This window comes from Macrotis lagotis, chromosome 1, assembly GCF_037893015.1.
Source record: "Macrotis lagotis isolate mMagLag1 chromosome 1, bilby.v1.9.chrom.fasta, whole genome shotgun sequence".
Taxonomy (NCBI): Eukaryota; Metazoa; Chordata; class Mammalia; order Peramelemorphia; family Peramelidae; genus Macrotis; species Macrotis lagotis.
Window position 1 is genome coordinate 191,455,336 of NC_133658.1, and position 17,181 is coordinate 191,472,516.

The following is a 17,181-nucleotide window of genomic DNA, read 5'->3' on the forward strand; positions in this document are numbered from 1 at the left end:
TGCTATAGTTACACTCAGAATAACCGTATGCTTGCTTCACTATAGCTCTGCTAGCAATGAATTTTATAATTTTAACATTCTTTCCTCCTTGAGTGTTTTGTGTTGTATGACAAATTGACTTCAAATCTTTAAAAAAATCACATTTTGGTTTCCTTGTTTTTCTAGGAGCTATTGAAATTTATATTTCATAATTTCTAATTCTTACCTTTTGAACATTTTTACATTAAAGAATAACTTCTCCTTAGTTTTTGTCCAAATTCATGTTTTGAAATAAAGGATAGCAATTCTTCACAAATACTTCCTTTCCATCCTGCACCTTTCAGGACCCCTAACTGACATGTTACTTTTTGGGAAATGCTGTGAGAAGTCCAAAGCACAGTAATTTTAGGCACTCTGTACTCACAGCTAGAGTTTGGCCAAATAAAGCTGTCAGTGTTGAAAACGAAGTTGCTAAGGTAGAAATTAAATGACAAAGTAACCTAAGATGCATGAATCTTCCCTTGTTCCTGTTCCTCTAATGTTATTCAAAACATCTTTGCTTTGCACCCAGGCTGCAAACTCATTTGGAAAAACAATTGTCAAATATATGTAGGGCTGCTGGAGTCAGACCTCTGGAGAAGTCAGAAATTGCTGTCAACTTGGCAAAGAAACTACTTTTTGAATCTTCTGTATTTAATGTGTATGAGAATAAAGTATTTTTTTAAAAAAAAGTTTTAATAGTTTTATTGCACCTTTGGTTTTAATGGCTGGGATTTTGATTTACTTGATATCACTTGGTCATATTGTACAAAAAATAAAATTATTACTATTAAGTAAATTAGAAACTGACTAAATTCTTCTGAAATTATATGTTATGCAGAACGGTTTTATTACTATATATCATCCCCAACTAACAATAACTAATATAGTTATGAGCGCTGTAAGGTTGACAAGAACGTTTATCACTCTTCTTCAATGTTAAGAATGTGAATAATCTTCCAATTTAAAAAATGTTTCTACATATACATTCTAAAAACAGTCAGTAGTGGGATTTTAAAGTATTTGGGCTTCCTGAGGCCAGTTCCTCTATCCTTTCCTTCTGATCCTACTTCCCAATGGGTGGAGGATTTCATCTCCAGAAACTGGTGTTTACTTATCTATAAAATAAAGAAGTTGGACTGGATGAACTTTATTTCTTCCTCCAGTTTATTTATCCAAAGACATAGATGATTCTCATAGTAAGAAGAAAACTAACAATATTTACTGATAGATTACATCAGAAAACTCATTAGCATATCTATGAATACACTTATGTATAAAAATAAATTGTTATTATTGCTAGTTAAGTTATATATTATTAAAATAATATTTATAATTAAGGAAAATTTTAAAAATACCATTTACATATTAATTTGAATGCATATCAATTGCTTCATACTATCTTCTAGGCTGCTTTTTGCAAGAAATGTTTCATTTGCAAGGAAACAAATGCAGGGAATAAAAGAATCCCTATTCACAACAATCTTTTAAGATGAGTACTGAGGTATCATTTCCCCTCATATCTAATTGATGATGATCAAATTTCAGAGAGATTATCCACCTTTGCCATGATCACATAATAATAATAAATACCTTAGGTAGGTCTCAAACCAAGAACTTCCCTGACACCAGATCCAACATTGTTTTTACTAAAAAAATTAACTGATTGTCTTATTGATACCTATGCTGTATTGAAATATGTGTGATTTTACTTTTTCATTGACTGAGAAATTAAAGACAATGATTTTGATTTACTTTTTTTTTTAGTTTTACTTTGGGTTCTTGAGGCAAAGGATTAACATTCCTGATTCAGTATTTCCTGCTCTAAAATGAAAACAATAACACTGGCTACAATCTTGGGGGAATACTGTACATGCCCTATACATATGAAACACATTACTGCATTGTTTTCTTGAATTATAGAAATGTATATTGATAAACCTGAAAGAAATATTAGAACATAGAACCTATAGAACATAAAAAGCTCAATGTCATAACTGGAAAGAACATTAGACTACATAAAATCCTAATTTAGAATACAAAACACCCCTTGGGAAAATTAATTTAATCCATAGAAAATAGAATATGAGAGTTAAGAGGAACTTAGACATCATTTATCTGATCTGAGGGGATCTCTTAAAAATACTTCCTTAAACCATTTTTTTTTGGTAGGGCCTAGACTTCTTGCTTCAGTTTTCAAGGGAAAAAGGAATGAAGGAACCTATATGGGCAGTGGTTCTTTAGCAATCTTTGTGAGTTACCTAGAAAACAAAGAAATTAAAGGAATATTTTTCAAGATAATGCAAGTCATTACATATGTATACTTCTGTACATAAAAAACAATCCAAATATATATAGATCTTAATATCCAAATCTATGCAAATATATGTATTCTGCATACATGAATGTATAGGCACGTGTGCATATGAATCTATAGATTATATAATGTGTTTTTACATATATTTGTACATACATGTACACTGCGGCTTGATTTCCATCTGCTATACTACAGCTGCCTCTTTTCATTAGAACATATAAAATTAGAATGTTAGAACTTAGCAGTATTCTTAGAGATTAATTGAGCCAACTTTCTTGTTTGATAGATGAGCAAGTGGTCTTTACAAAGTCAATGACTAGTACAAGCCTTATACTATTATGGCTTTATTCTACCTTCCTTTAGGTTTGTGATGCTTGCTGCTGGTCATGAAAACAAAAGAAAAATTTTAATGAAAACCTTTGGGATCTAGAATTATAATAATATGCCACTTTGGAGCCCAAATAATACTGTGTTATACCTGAAATAGTTCATTATTAAACTATTTTTCCAAATCGACATAAGTTTTGAATACTTGTGAATTCTCCAGATGCTCTGTTCTAAAATGCTGTGCTCACTTCCTGGGAGATAAATTCATTTTTAAATAGGATGAGTTCTTTTCTCCACAGTCAAATGGAATGCTGCAGCTATTCTATATTAGCAAAAGTTTTCACTTCTCTGTGTTGATAGCTTTCAATAGTTTTTGAATCAGTACTTAATTGAAATCAGATAATTTAGACTTTTCATTTTTTTCCAGAGATAATAGACTTTGTTAATAAAGAAAAATCAAAATGACTTTTTGTTTAATAGACCATGTTTCCAAAAAAGATGAGAGAAAGGTATACTATAATCTGAAAAAAATAAATCTTGAAATCCCAGACCTTCTGATATTTGGGAAAATGTTTCTTGATAATTTGGAATTTGCCTGTACAAAGCTTACTCTTCAAGGACAAAATAATTACTACACTATCTATGGAGTATAGTTTGAATGTCTCCAAGACAATCTCTTCTTTACATCTCCTTTGGTCAGGTGTCACAATTCTTAAAAGATAATATCTCACATTTGAATAGTGTCATAGTCTTAAAATATGCTTTACCTGAAAAATCCCATTTGATCTCAATAAATGTGATAGATGAGTTAGTAAAAGTACTGATTTTAATATTTTTAAGGTTTCATTTTTCTATCTGTGAAGTCCAGCTGTAACTCCAACCATACCTTCTACAGCAGAGGCAACTTTGTCTTGGACAGATTAGTTTTTTTTTTTTTTTTTTCTGAGGATGCAAATCTAGTAGTAGTAGAATTGCGATTCCAACATGTCTCTTATATAGAAGTCCAGATTTATTCCAGTTAAACCAAGGAGAGTTTTTGCCTAAGTGTTCCATTAATAACTTAGTTGAAGTTGCAGACTTCATTATTATTCATAAATCCATAATCAAAAAATTTATTTTAACAAGTTAGCAAATAATAACATTGCCAGTAATTCAGATCTTTTTGACTGACCTGCATATTTCTTTTCTAAAATGCAAATTTGACCTTTCAAAACTCAGTGTATTAATTAAGATAGATTAGAGCAAATTATTCTGTTTATACTTGGCAATTAAAATAAATGACAATTACAGAGGAAGCCAGCTAATAAAAATTAAATATTAAAAGGAAAAATAGTTTTTAATAGATATTCTATTCCATATCTTTTCAATATTTTATATTTTATAAAATTCATATAGGAGATCTACATGATTATTATATTACTAAATAAAAATGAAGGTCACTTGTATTTCTTTATATATGAAAACATCATTTCTCTAGAACTCTTTGTATAGAAATACAAGTATTTTTTCTTGAAAATATGATACTCCTTTTTTCTTAAGCAAATATTTTCTCTTTTAATCTCTGTAAACTGTTTCTTTCCCTTCTGCCTACAAACTTTCTCCTATGCTAAAAATATTGATGAAGAGCTTAATATATAAATAATGTAGAAATAAACAAATAAACAAATAATTTTAAGAACCTTTACTAGATTCTACTGTTTTCCCAAGCTTTAATTTTGTATTAACTCTTATTTTTTCCTAAACATTAAAAAAATCAGTGTACTTGCATTGCTTTCATTTCATCTTCTCTCACCTAGATTTCAAACCTTGACAATCTAGCTTTTGATGTCATCACTCAACAGAAATTGCTTTCTCCATGTTTCTTGGTGTTCTCTTAAATGCAAGATCTGGTAGTCATTTTTCACTTCTTATTCATCTTGGCCTTTCATCTGCATTTGATATTGCTGACATCTTCTCCCTAATATTCTATCTTTTTTATGCTTGTGAAATTACTCTCCTTTTTCCCTTCCAACTTGTGTGATCATTCCTAAGCAAGCTTAGCTAAATTATCATCTGCATTTTGTCCTCTAATTGTAGTTATACATACCTCAATGCTCTGTCTTGCATCTCCTTTTATTTATATGCTCTCACTAAGTGACCTCATTACCTCCAAAGGGTTTAATGAACACCTTTTATTCAGTGAGCCTTTTTAACCAATGAAAGCACAAACACATTCTGTACATTCCAAATTCCAAATCTTAACAATTATTACAAAATGATTGTGAGTTTTGAAAGAATACTGCTATGATTGTGATTTAAAAAAAATCAGAAATATCAACGTGAAAAGATTTTCTTTTCTCCCCTAATCTTCTGTAGTCCTATTAATGTCATAACAAAATATGACCAATATTAGAGCTTGCCCAAACCTAAAGATTCTTTCTCTAGGGGCATTTGCTAGTTGGTGAATTGCCAGTGGGTTAGGGACAGTCTTACTAATTTCTACAATGAGACACTTTTGTTTGCATTTTACAATGTTTCCAAAACACGAGTAGCCTTGGTCAGTAGCCTTTTTGTGTGCCAGCCGCCAAGCACAATCCCTGTACTCCCAGGGGCTAAAGTAAACTCATCCCAAGATATTTCAGATGTTAGTTGCTGAGATCTTCCCTAGTCAAACCCAACTAACATGCTTCAGATCTTTTTTTGTTCCTCCCAATATGAGGCTGTGTTTAAATAATACTTTCACAATTAAGTTTCTGCATCACAGGTCAGACATAAGGACAGCTAAAACTTAACGTAGTTGTTATTTAAAAGCACAAGAGAAACTGAGTCCCAGCAAGAGAACAGCAGAATGCTTTGGAATGCAAAGGTCAAATGGGACCTCTCCATAACTGCTCCCACAGAGGCCTAGAATTCAGATATTAAATTAACTTGGCAATGTCCACTGCAATAAAGGCAGCTGTCTCCCTTTTGGTGACCCTTTTTATAAAAAGGATACCATGTCCATGAGTTAATTCTTCCAAAGTAAAATTCCAGGTGAGGGCTGCCCTACACAACTAGTATTTCTGAGTGCTGTTAAACAGTTCTACTGGTCTAGATGCCACCCTCTGTGTCCACAGCTTTTCATATTTCAGGATGTTTCACTTCATTTCTTCAGCCCTGAATCTCTAAGTGTCATATCAACAAGATGCTGTTGTCATTGAATCAACCATATGGGGGCAACTCTCCTTCCATCTCCTACACCCTTATCTGTTCAGTACCAACTTTCTTGGGGATCCTCCTTCTGGGAAAAATCTTTCATTTGAGTGCAATTAGCTGATCAACAAAAAAAATAAGAATATGGTAAACATGATCAATGTTACAAGTACACAGTTGTCCAAAACTTTAATTTATCTCTATATGCTCTCCATTTCTGGAGCTCATGCATATGAAAAAAATGTTTCCACTATTCTCATGGTAGCTCAAACTGGGATGGCTGGGGAAACATGTACTCATAAAAATCTCTTAGCACTGTTTTTACTGTCTTTGTATCTTCATGATTGTGAACAATATTGTTATTCAGGCAAACAAATTTTCTGGGATTTTTCCGGATATCATCTAATTGGCCAACCACATGACAAACATTGGTGTGAATCATTTTGAAAGCAATTTCCTCCTCTCCCATGATTTCAAACCTATATTTGTTTTTGTCTTTATATGCTTTATGGATTTTGTCAGTTACTGAGTTACATTTGTTTACTAGATTTTTAGTCATGGGTGGCAGGTTAGGGTTGTATAAAGCTTCCTGGGTTGGAGGGATGTTGTTTATCTGAGTGACATTAGTAAGGAGCATTTTAGAACAATTTATTAACACGTGCTCCAGACCCGTCAGATCCTGCAAGCTTAATGGCAAATCATGAATCCTTGTAGCTAATGTCCGAATCTCCCTGTGTGACAAGATGCCAGAATGGTCAGTATCAGCTTCGTCAAGGAGCTGCAGTGCACTCATGTGATAGTAGAAGTAAGAAAAGGCAAACTGCATGTCTTTAGAGTGGTGCACTTTGTGAACAGAAGTCTTTTCGAATTCTTCAGGAAACATATCCTGTAGTTCTTGCATAATAATATGATCACTCATATGAGGCATATGGGAAGGGACTTTCCGAGATATAAATCCAAGCTTGCTATTTAGAATTTTATTCACATATCAGAGAGAATCAGCAAATGTATCTTCCAACATATTTGCTATATGTGAAGTACAACTCTTTCATTAATGATTCTTCTTCCTTGCGAAGGTCCTGGGAATACTTCTTTTTTTCCCAAGGCAGTAAACCTGGATAGCTGCCAACATATTACTGAAGCTTTCTTCTGGGCCCTGTTCCAGCTACACGGCCCTCATCAGGGCCCACAACCCTCTTCTCCTGAGTTTCCCCTAAGAGCTCCTTTTCCTGGAACATTTTGGTTTCCTGGTGTGAGAAGAGTCATTCCCCTGAAGTCAATGCCATCTCCAGCTCTTGGAGCTGCAATCGCAGCTTTGATCCAGTTCAGTGGTCAAGTGTGTTCTTGCAGCCTCTCCCCTGCCTCCACTGTCCCACCAGCACTTTTAGCTGCATTTTCTTTGGGGTGATCAATGTGAGACTCACTTTTGTTCCTTTGTTCAGTTTGGTGACCTGAGAACCTTTCAGGAATGGTTTAAGCAGCATAGACTTGGACAGGTTATAGTTCTTCAGGGTAATGTCATCATCCTCCAGCTTTACATCAAGTTTCTTTAGACTCAGTTGAACTTCTTCTGGAAGCTCAGAGACATTTGCAAGGGTTATTTTTATAGTCCTGAAAGCCACCTGCCAGTTTCTTGTACTGTGGGAAGCACTTTTCTTCTGCAACATCTTCAAATAAGATTTTTGCCTCTGGCAGAAGTGTGGTGGGGCTAGCTAGGCTTGAATGGGGCTTATGGGTGGTGATATTGGGCTTGGTTTCCTCCCCTGTGTCCACTTCTACAGTGATCTGCATTTTAAATTCTTGGTTGTTTTTATTTTGAAATGTGAGGTTGAAATGGATGATGCTATTATTCATGCCACTGTGCAATATGAGTTGTATTGTCTTCCACTTGTTGGCAACAGAGGCATGGTGGATAATGGGATTGTCACTGTGAACACCCTCAATTCCTCTTTTGACTATCTCAGCAAAACTGAAATAGGGCAGGCATTCTCCCTTGGGGATAATGTAGTGATTCTTGTTCAGTGTGAGAGTCACCTTGTATAATTCATCAAAATGATCTTGTCCACAGTCACCAGTGTCAAAGCCACAAGACAATACATTGCATGCTTGATCACAGACCTTATTGGGGAGCCAAGAATTAGCACATTCCTGATTACAGTAATAGATCCCACTTATTCCACCACCTCCTGCAGCCACATAAGGATTGCTGCCACTGTTACCAATGCAATCTCCTCCATCCCAGTCACATGCTGAACTATTACAAGCTTTATCACAGTAACCATCTTTAATCCAGGAACCAGGACAGCCCTCTGCACAGTTGGAGACAGACCAGGTCAAATCAAGTTTCTGACCTTTGAAGTGACTTTAAAAATCATCTGGCCAGATATCCTTCACAAAAATAACATTGTCATTTAAGTAAATAAATTTCTGCTTCAGCCCTTCAATTAGATGAATAGCAGGGGATCTAAAACTAGGCAAGTGACTCAAATTTCGAAACACCTCCTGATGAGTTACTATAGTGATCCCAGGGTTATCAAGATTGATCCAGGAAGGAATCTGCCCATTGGTTACAATGAAGATATTTCTCACCCATGGAGCATGCTTCTCTATAGACCTCAAAGAATATCACAGCTCTTTGTTATCTTCAAAATGGCAAGCAGAACTAATTTCATCCTGGTTGCATTGACTGATGGTGCTGAGTTCTCATAATAACTAGGCTGGACTGAGGGTCAGCTCCTTTCCCTTGATGCTCATGTTCTTCTTGGTTTGTTTATTCAATTCCTGGAAACCTCTGGGATTATTCAATTTCAGAAGGGCTACAATGGCTTCTGAATACAACTGCAGCAGTGTTATTTTGGAGGACAGGTTCTCTGGGAGCTTGGCTCTCAGTTGCTCTGTTTCCTTGAATGTTGGTGGAAATCCACTCAGGAAAGCCAAGTCCCTCATGAGCACAAGACCAGGGACTTCATTGTCTGTTGTCAGGTAGCTCCTCCACACAGACTGTTTGTCAATTCCTTTTACCATTCTAGCCTGGGCATCTTCAACTTCCTTCTGACTGTGAAAAAATGATGACAGAAACATTAGTCAATGGGTTTTGGGGTTTTGCAACATAGAATATGTCACTATCAGACTGCAAAGAAGGATAAATGGAGGGCAGCTCCTTGAGACTGAGGTTGATGGGCAGGGCAGGGTCCAGGATGAGCATGGGCACTTTAATGCAGTGTGTTAGTAAACATTCTAATTGCTTTTCACTTTTCTTTGTAGGTTCTGTTGAGTTCTTCCCAAGGATTTCTCTCATTGCTTTCTGCTCTTCCTCCTTTTCTCTCACCTGACACAATTCTTTGAGCAGTTCAACATCAGTGCCATTTACCCAGGTGTAGATCACATTGATGCGCACGAGCAAACACAACCTATTTTAAAAAGACTTTCCAGCAATATTACCTCTATATTAATCAAAAAGAATATTATATTGCTCCCGACTCCATTCCAAAACAACCTCTTCGAATTGGAAGGCAGAGACAATCATGAGTATGACATCCTTGAAGCAGAGGTAGAGGCCATACCTGTGTGACAGGAAGGCATAGGGTTGCCTCTGCAGGAGTTTGAGCAGCATTGCTGCTTCCACCACTGCCACTGCTAATGATCACCTTTTTGCAAATAACTCAGATCCACATAACCATTCATAGCTTTTTCCTGAGTTGTAATTCTGAATGAACAACAATCTACTAGACAATTCAATTTGCATTTCTCATAGACACTTCAAATTCAACATGTCCAAAATAAAACTCAATATCTTTATCCCAAAACTCACTTCCCCTTTTGAATTTCTTATTTCTATCGAAGGCAACATTTTCCTTTCTATCTGAGATTCACAATTATAGTAGTCTTCCTTAACATTCTTAACACATTCTTAACACATATCTACTATCCAAAATTAGCTGTTCCTACTTCTACAATATCTCTCATATTTACCTACTTTGTACAACTCACTCAGCCATTGTCTTAGTTGCAAACTTTATCACCCCTCTTTCTTGGAGTAGTAAAATGGCCTTCTTAATTAGCCCCTTTCTTCAAGTTCGTTTTAACTCCAATCCATCTTCTTCATACTTGCCAAAATCATTTTTTTTAAATTTCAGTTTTGAACATACTACTCCCCTTTTTAATAAAACTCCAGTGACCACTATTTTATTCTAAGACATTAAGCCTTTTTGGCAGTTAACAATACATTACAACTTTAGCCTAAGCTAATTTTTTTTAATCTTTCTTATACCTTAATTTCCTTTCCCCACTTAGTGGTACAACCAAATTTACATTGCTACATTTTTCTCAAATGGCAGCATCATTGTTTTATTTCTATGACTTTGCAAAGGTCCGTCATCTTGCTTGGAATTTACTGCCCTCACTTACCTTATATAATCCCTCAAAGCTTTCTTTTTCTAATTGAAATCTTATTTAACTTTTCCAATTACATGCAAAATTAGATTTCAACATTAATCTATCTACAAGTTTATGATTTCCACATTTTTCTACCACTTTCCCTTTCCTCCCCCCTCCCCATGACAGAGAACAATATGTTAAAAGTTGTACATATGCAGTTGTGTTGAAAATATTTCCATATTAGTCATGTTGTTAAAGGGGAATTAGAATAAAAAAACTTGAAAAAGAAAGGAAATACATAAAATAAGTTTTAAAAAACTGAACATAGTTTACTTTGTTCTACATTCAGAAAAATCTGTTCATCTGGATATGGAGGGTGTTTTCCCTAATATGTCTCTCAGTTTGTCCTTGATCACTGAACAGCTAACTATTAACAAATCAACAAAAGCCAGAAAGAAAAGCCAGGAGAAAGAACATTTACCTCAGGATTTGTCTTCCACAGCCATGGGTGAGTCCTGGCACAGAGGGCAGTTCAACTGCTGAGTGGCTGAATTGTAGTTGGGGAGCCTGAGGGACAGAGGGCAGGACCTGCTTGATCAGCAACAGGGCTAGACCTCAGGGTCTTGGGTCAACTAGAGAGCAGAGGCATTGGACTCAGACCCACTCTAGCTTGCAGACAGGGCTGGGGGGAGAGTGATGGTGCAGGAGAGCTGTGGACCCCATCCCTGAGCTCCTTGGGTCTGAGGAACTCGGAGTCCAAGCCTCCATTGCTGCTGAGGCCTCTTTCCAGAACAACCACAAATAGAGATTACTTCTGCCCAAGGCACAGATGTGTGAACAGAAGAAACAGCCCAACTGACAATAAGTAGATGGACAACCTCACCCCAGGCTAGAGCCTACCATTGATTGAAGGCAAAAGTCTTTAATAGCTTCAATCACTCCCTTCAGTCTAAGGGAATAGGCCTCAATCAAGGTCACAGACACTCCAGAGAAAGCAACCAGCACCTCTGACTGGCCAGCTGGAGAAATTGCACTCAATGAGAAAAACCTCTAGGTATCCCAAAACCAAAACTCTGTGAACCACCCCCTCTGCAACTTAAGGTCTTAGCAAAATGAAGAAAGGTCAGTGGAAAGATGGATCCGTAGAAAAATTCTTGGAAGGTAAAGACCCTAACTCAGGGAGGAGAATAGGATCTGATCTCCAGAACAGAAAGACTTCCTTGAAGAAATAAGGAAGGAGTTTAAAAATCAACTGGAAAATTTGGGAGAGACAATTAACACCTTGCAACAAGAAAACAAATCATTGGAAAATACACTAGGTAAAATACAAAATGAGACTAAATCTCTCAGATCCTCAATTGGGTAAATGCAAAAAAGAAAATAATTCTCTCAAAACCTCCATTGGTCAAATGGAAAACTCTTTCAAAAGTGGAATTGACCAACTGGAAAAGGAGTTGCAAAATGTCAATGAAGAAAACTCCCTTAAAAAAAGAATGGAGTCTGTGGAAACCTAATGACTTCATGAGACAGCAAGAGCCTTTAAACAAAATCAAAAAAATAGAAAAAAATAGAAGAAAATGAAAAATACCTCATCAGCAAAACCACTGACCTCAAGAATAGATTGAATAGGGGCAGCCTGGGAATTATTGGACTTCCTGAAAACATTGAAGAGAGAAGAAAAGCATGGACTTATTATTACAGGATTTAGTGATGGAAAATTGCCCTGATATCATGAACCCAGAGGGCAAAATAGTTATTCAAAAAATACATTGATACCCTCCAGAAAGAAATAATAAAATGAAAACACCAAGGAATATTGTGGCCAAATTCCCAAACTATCAGATAAAAGAGGAAAAATCCTATAAGCAGTCAGAAAGAAACAATTTCAATATCAAGGAGCAATAGTAAAGATTATGCAGGACCTAGCTGCATCAACATTAAGGGATCGAAGGGCCGGGATTGAGATATTCCAAAGAACAAGGGGGCTTGGAATTCAGCCAAGAATCCACTGTCCCACAAATCTGAGCCTTCTTTTTCAGGGGAAAAGATGGACATTTAATGAAATGGAAGAATTCCAAAAATTCCTGATTAAAAGAGAAGAGCTATTTTCTATTTATAGAAAATTTGGACATCAAACAGGAAGTTCAAGAGACACATGAAAAGGTTAAACAAAGGGTGGGGTAAAGCAAAAAAAAAACCCTACTATCTAGTCAGTTGAAACTGGCTATATCCCAGTATGGGGGAAAAAGATTCTCATAAGTCTTGAGAATTGGAATTCTAACACAGAAACTATACCTAGCAAGAAATGATGGACACTTATGACTTATCTATGAGACTGTTATCCAATGGGGTAATACTAGCTATAACACTATTTGGAGAAAGACTCTAGTAACTCTCAAGAATTGTAACTCTATTAGAGCAAATGTACTTAGCTAGAAGTGACAGATACTTAGCATTTTCTATGACTCAGATAGAATGATTTTAAAAAAGACTAGCTCCTTAAAAAGGAGGACAGGAATGAGACAGGAGGAGGGAGGGGATTGAATCTCTTTATACTAAGAGGTACAAAATACCTATGGTAATAGAGGGGGAGAAGGGAGGAGATGAGAATCAACTGAATCTTCTCATCAGACTTGGATTAAAATTAACTTATACACATATTCAGTTAACTTAAAATCTAATCTTTCAAGTATTAAAAGATGAAAAGGAGAAGGATGATGGAGAATGGGAGGGGGGAGGGAAAGAGGGGAACTAACAAAAGGAAGGAAAGGGAAAAGGGAAAAAAGGAAAGGGGAAAGAAAGGGGAGGGGGAGATATAGGAGGGAAAACACTTTGAAGGGGGTGGTATTCAGAAACAAAATATTGGGGAATATGGATAAGGGGGAAGGGAAAAATACAAAGAGCGGGAAGATAGCATGGAGGACAATAAAGAATTAGTAATTATAACTATGAATTTGAATGTGATGGACACTCCCTTAAAACAAAAGCAAATATCAGAGTGGATTAAAAACCAGAATCCAACAATATGCTGCTTACAAGAAACTCATTTGAAGCAGAGTGATACATATAGAGTAAAGGTAAAAGGTTGGAGAAAAATATATTTTGCTTCAGCTGAAGTGAAAAAAGCAGGGGTAGCAATTCTTTTCTCATACAAAGCAGCTGCAAAAATAGATAGCTTTAAAAGAGAAAAGAGATAAGGAAGGAAACTATATTCTCCTAAGAGTTACCTTGGACAATAAAGTGATTTTAATATTGAATATATATATATATATATATATATATATATATATATATATATATATATATATATATATATATATATGCACCCAATGGGATAGCATCCAAATTCTTAGAGGAGAAGCTGAAAGAACTACAGGAAGACATAGACAGCAAAACTGTTCTAGTGGGAGACCTCAGCCTCCTGCTCTCAGATCTAGATGAATCGAATCATAAAATAAACAAGAAAGAAGTTAAGGAGGTAAGTAGATTGTTAGAAAAAAGCTAGATATGGTACACTTATGGAGGAAATTGAATGTGGATAGAAAGGAATATATTTTTTTCTCTGCAGTACATGGAACTTATACAAAAACTGACTATGTACTAGGGCATAAAAACCTAGTGATCAACTTCAGAAAGGCAGGAGTAGTGAATATATCTTTCTCAGATCACAATGCAGTAAAAGTCATATGCAATATTGGGCCAAGGAGATATAGACCCAGAACCAATTGGAAATTGAATAACCTCATTTTAAAGAATGAGTGGACCAAAAAACAAATTAAGGAAGACTTAACCATTTTATTCTAGATAATAATAATAATGATAATAATAGTTATAATAATAACAACAATAATAATAATAATGAAACAGCATACCAAAACCTATGGGATTCTCTCCAAGTGGCTCTCAGGGGATATATTATAGCTGAAAATGCTTACATGAATAAATTGAAGAAAGAGGAAATCAATGCACTAAACATACAACTAAAAAATTTAGAGAAAGAACAAATTAAAAATCCCCAATTAAATACCAAATTAGAAATTCTAAAAGTTAAAGGAGAAATTATTACAATTAATAAAATTGAATGATTGAATTAATAAACAAAACCCCACTCTATGCCAATAAATTTGACAATCTAAGTGAAATGAATGAATATTTACAAAAATATAAGGTGCCTAGGTTAAATGAAGAGTAGATTAAATACCTAAACAACACTATCTCAGAAAAAGGAATTCAACAAGCCATAATTGAACTCCCTAAGAAAAAATCTCCAGGGTGGGAAGAATTCACAAGTGAATTCTACCAAACATTTAAGTAACAATTGGATCCAATTCTATATAAACTCTTTGGAAAAATAGGGGAAGATGGAACTCTGCCTAACTCTTTCTATGAAACCAATATGATCCTGATAACCTAAACCAGGAAGAGTTAAAACAGAGAAACAGGGTTGGCTAGGTTGCGCAGTGGATAAAGTACCATCCCTGGAGTCAGGAGTACCTGGGTTCAAATCCAGCCCCAAACACTTAATAATTACCTAGCTGTGTGGCCTTGGGCAAGCCGCTTAACCCCATTTGCATTGCAAAAAGAAAAAAAAACCCAAAAACAGAGAAAGAAAATTATAGACCTATCTTACTAATGACTATAGATGCAATAATCTTAAATAAAATTTTAGTAAAATGATTACAAGTTATCATTGGCATAATACATTATGATCAAGTGGGATTTATCCCAGGAATGCAGAATTGGTTCAATATTAGGAAAGCTGTTAGTATAATTAATTATATCAATAACAAACCTATCAGAAATTATATGATCATATCAATAGATGCTGAAAAAGCTTTAGACAAAATACAGTGCCCATTCCCACTAAAAACACTAGAGAGCATAGAAATAAATGGACTGTTCTTTAGAATAATTAGAAGTATCTATCTGAAACCATCAATAAGCATTATATTCAATGGGGGAGAGGCTAGATGTATTCCGAATAAGATCAGGGGTGAAACAAGGATACCTATTATCACCGCTAGCATTCAAAATCATATTAGAAATGTTAGCTTCATCAATTAGAGGAGAAAAAGAAATTGAAAGAATTAGAATTGGGAAGGAAGGGACAGAACTCTCATTCTTTGCAGATGACATGATGGTATACCTAGAGAATTCCCATGAATTCATCGAAAAAACTACTGGAAACAATTAGCAATTTTAACAAAGTTGCAGGTTATAAAATAAACCCTCATAAATCCTCAAGTTTTCTATATATGACTAGCAAGATACAACAGGATGAGCTAGAAAGAAGAATCTCATTCTAAGTTACCTCAGGCAATATAAAATTAGCTGGGAGTCTATTTGCCAAGGCAGAAAACTTTTTGAAAACAACTATAAAACAATTCTCTCTCACACAAATTATCAACTGCTCATGGATAGGTAGAGCTAATATAATAAAAATGACAATTCTACCAAAACGAAACTACCCATGTGCCCTACCAATCAAAATTCCAAAAAATTACTTTAATGAGTTAGAAAAAGTTGTAAGTAAATTCATATGGTGAAATAAAAAGTCAAGAATTTCCAAGGATTTAATGAAGAAGAAAGTACAAAAGACAGGGGCTTAGCCCTACCTGATCTAAAATTATATTATAAAGCATCAGTCATCAAACCTATCTGGTATTGGCTAAGAAATAGAGTGATTGACCAGTGAAATAGACTAGGTACAATGGCAAAAAACGATTATAGTAATCTGCTGTTTGATAAATCCAAAGAGTCCATCTATTGTTATAAAAACTCTCTCTTTGTTAAAAACTGCTTGGAAAATTGCAAGTTGTCATGGAAGAAACTTAGATTAGAACAACACCTCACCACCTTCACCAAGATACTATCCAAATGGATACAGGATTTAAATATTAAAGACAATATTACAAGCAACCTAGAAGATCAAGGAGTAGTTTATCTGTCAGATCTATGAAACGGGGAGCAGTTTATGAATAAGGAAGAGATGGAGAACTCCATTAAAACAAACTAGTTGATTTCACTTACATTAAATTAAAAAAACTTTTGCACAGATAAAACTACTACAACCAAGATAAAAAGAAATGTAGTAAACTGGGAAACAATCTTTACAACTAATGTTTCAGACAAAGGACTCATTTCTAAAATATACAGAGAACTGAATTATATTTTCAAAAAAAAGCCATTCCCCAGTTGACAAATGGTCAAAGGATATGCAAAGGCAATTTACAGATGAGGAAATCAAAGCAATCCATAGCCATATGAAAAAATGTTCTAAATCATTAATTATTAGAGAAATGCAAATTAAAGCTTCTCTGAGGTACCACCTCAAACCTCTCAGACTGGCCAATATGAACACTCTGTTGTTGGAAGGGTCGTGGGAAATCAGAGACACTATTAGACTGTTGGTGGAGCTGTGAACTCATCCAACCTTTCTGGAGAGAAATTTAGATTTATTCCCAGAGTGCAACAAAAATGTGCATACCCTTTGATCCAGCAATACCAGTACTGGGTCCATACCCTGAAGAGATGATGAAAAAGGGTAAAAACATCACTTGTATAAAAATATTCAGAGCAGCCCTGTTTGTGGTGGAAAAGAATTGGAAATCAAGTGAATGTCCTTCAGTTGTGGAATGGTTTAGCAAATTGTGGTATATGTATGTCATGGAAAACTATTGTTCTATTAGAAACCAGGAGGGATGGGAATTCAATGAAGCCTGTAGGTATTTGCATGAACTGATGCTGAGCGAGAAGAGCAGAACCAGAAAAACACTGTACATCATAACAGCAACGTGGGGATGACGATCTATCTCGATGGACTTGCTCATTCCATCAGTGCAACAATCAGGGACAATTTTGGGCTGTCTGCAATGGAGAATACCATCTGTATCCAGATAAAGAACTGTGGAGTTTGAACAATGTTCAAGGACTATACCCTTTAATTTAGTAAAAAAAACCCAAAAAAACCC

The 17,181-nt window shown here is 35.3% G+C and overlaps 1 pseudogene; it reads right to left on the minus strand.

Annotated features, from left to right (window-relative positions):
- Positions 1 to 5,875: 5,875 nt before the first annotated feature.
- On the minus strand, positions 5,876 to 9,446 carry LOC141514958 (N-acetylglucosamine-1-phosphotransferase subunits alpha/beta pseudogene; annotated as a pseudogene).
- Between the last annotated feature and the right edge of the window lie 7,735 nt (positions 9,447 to 17,181).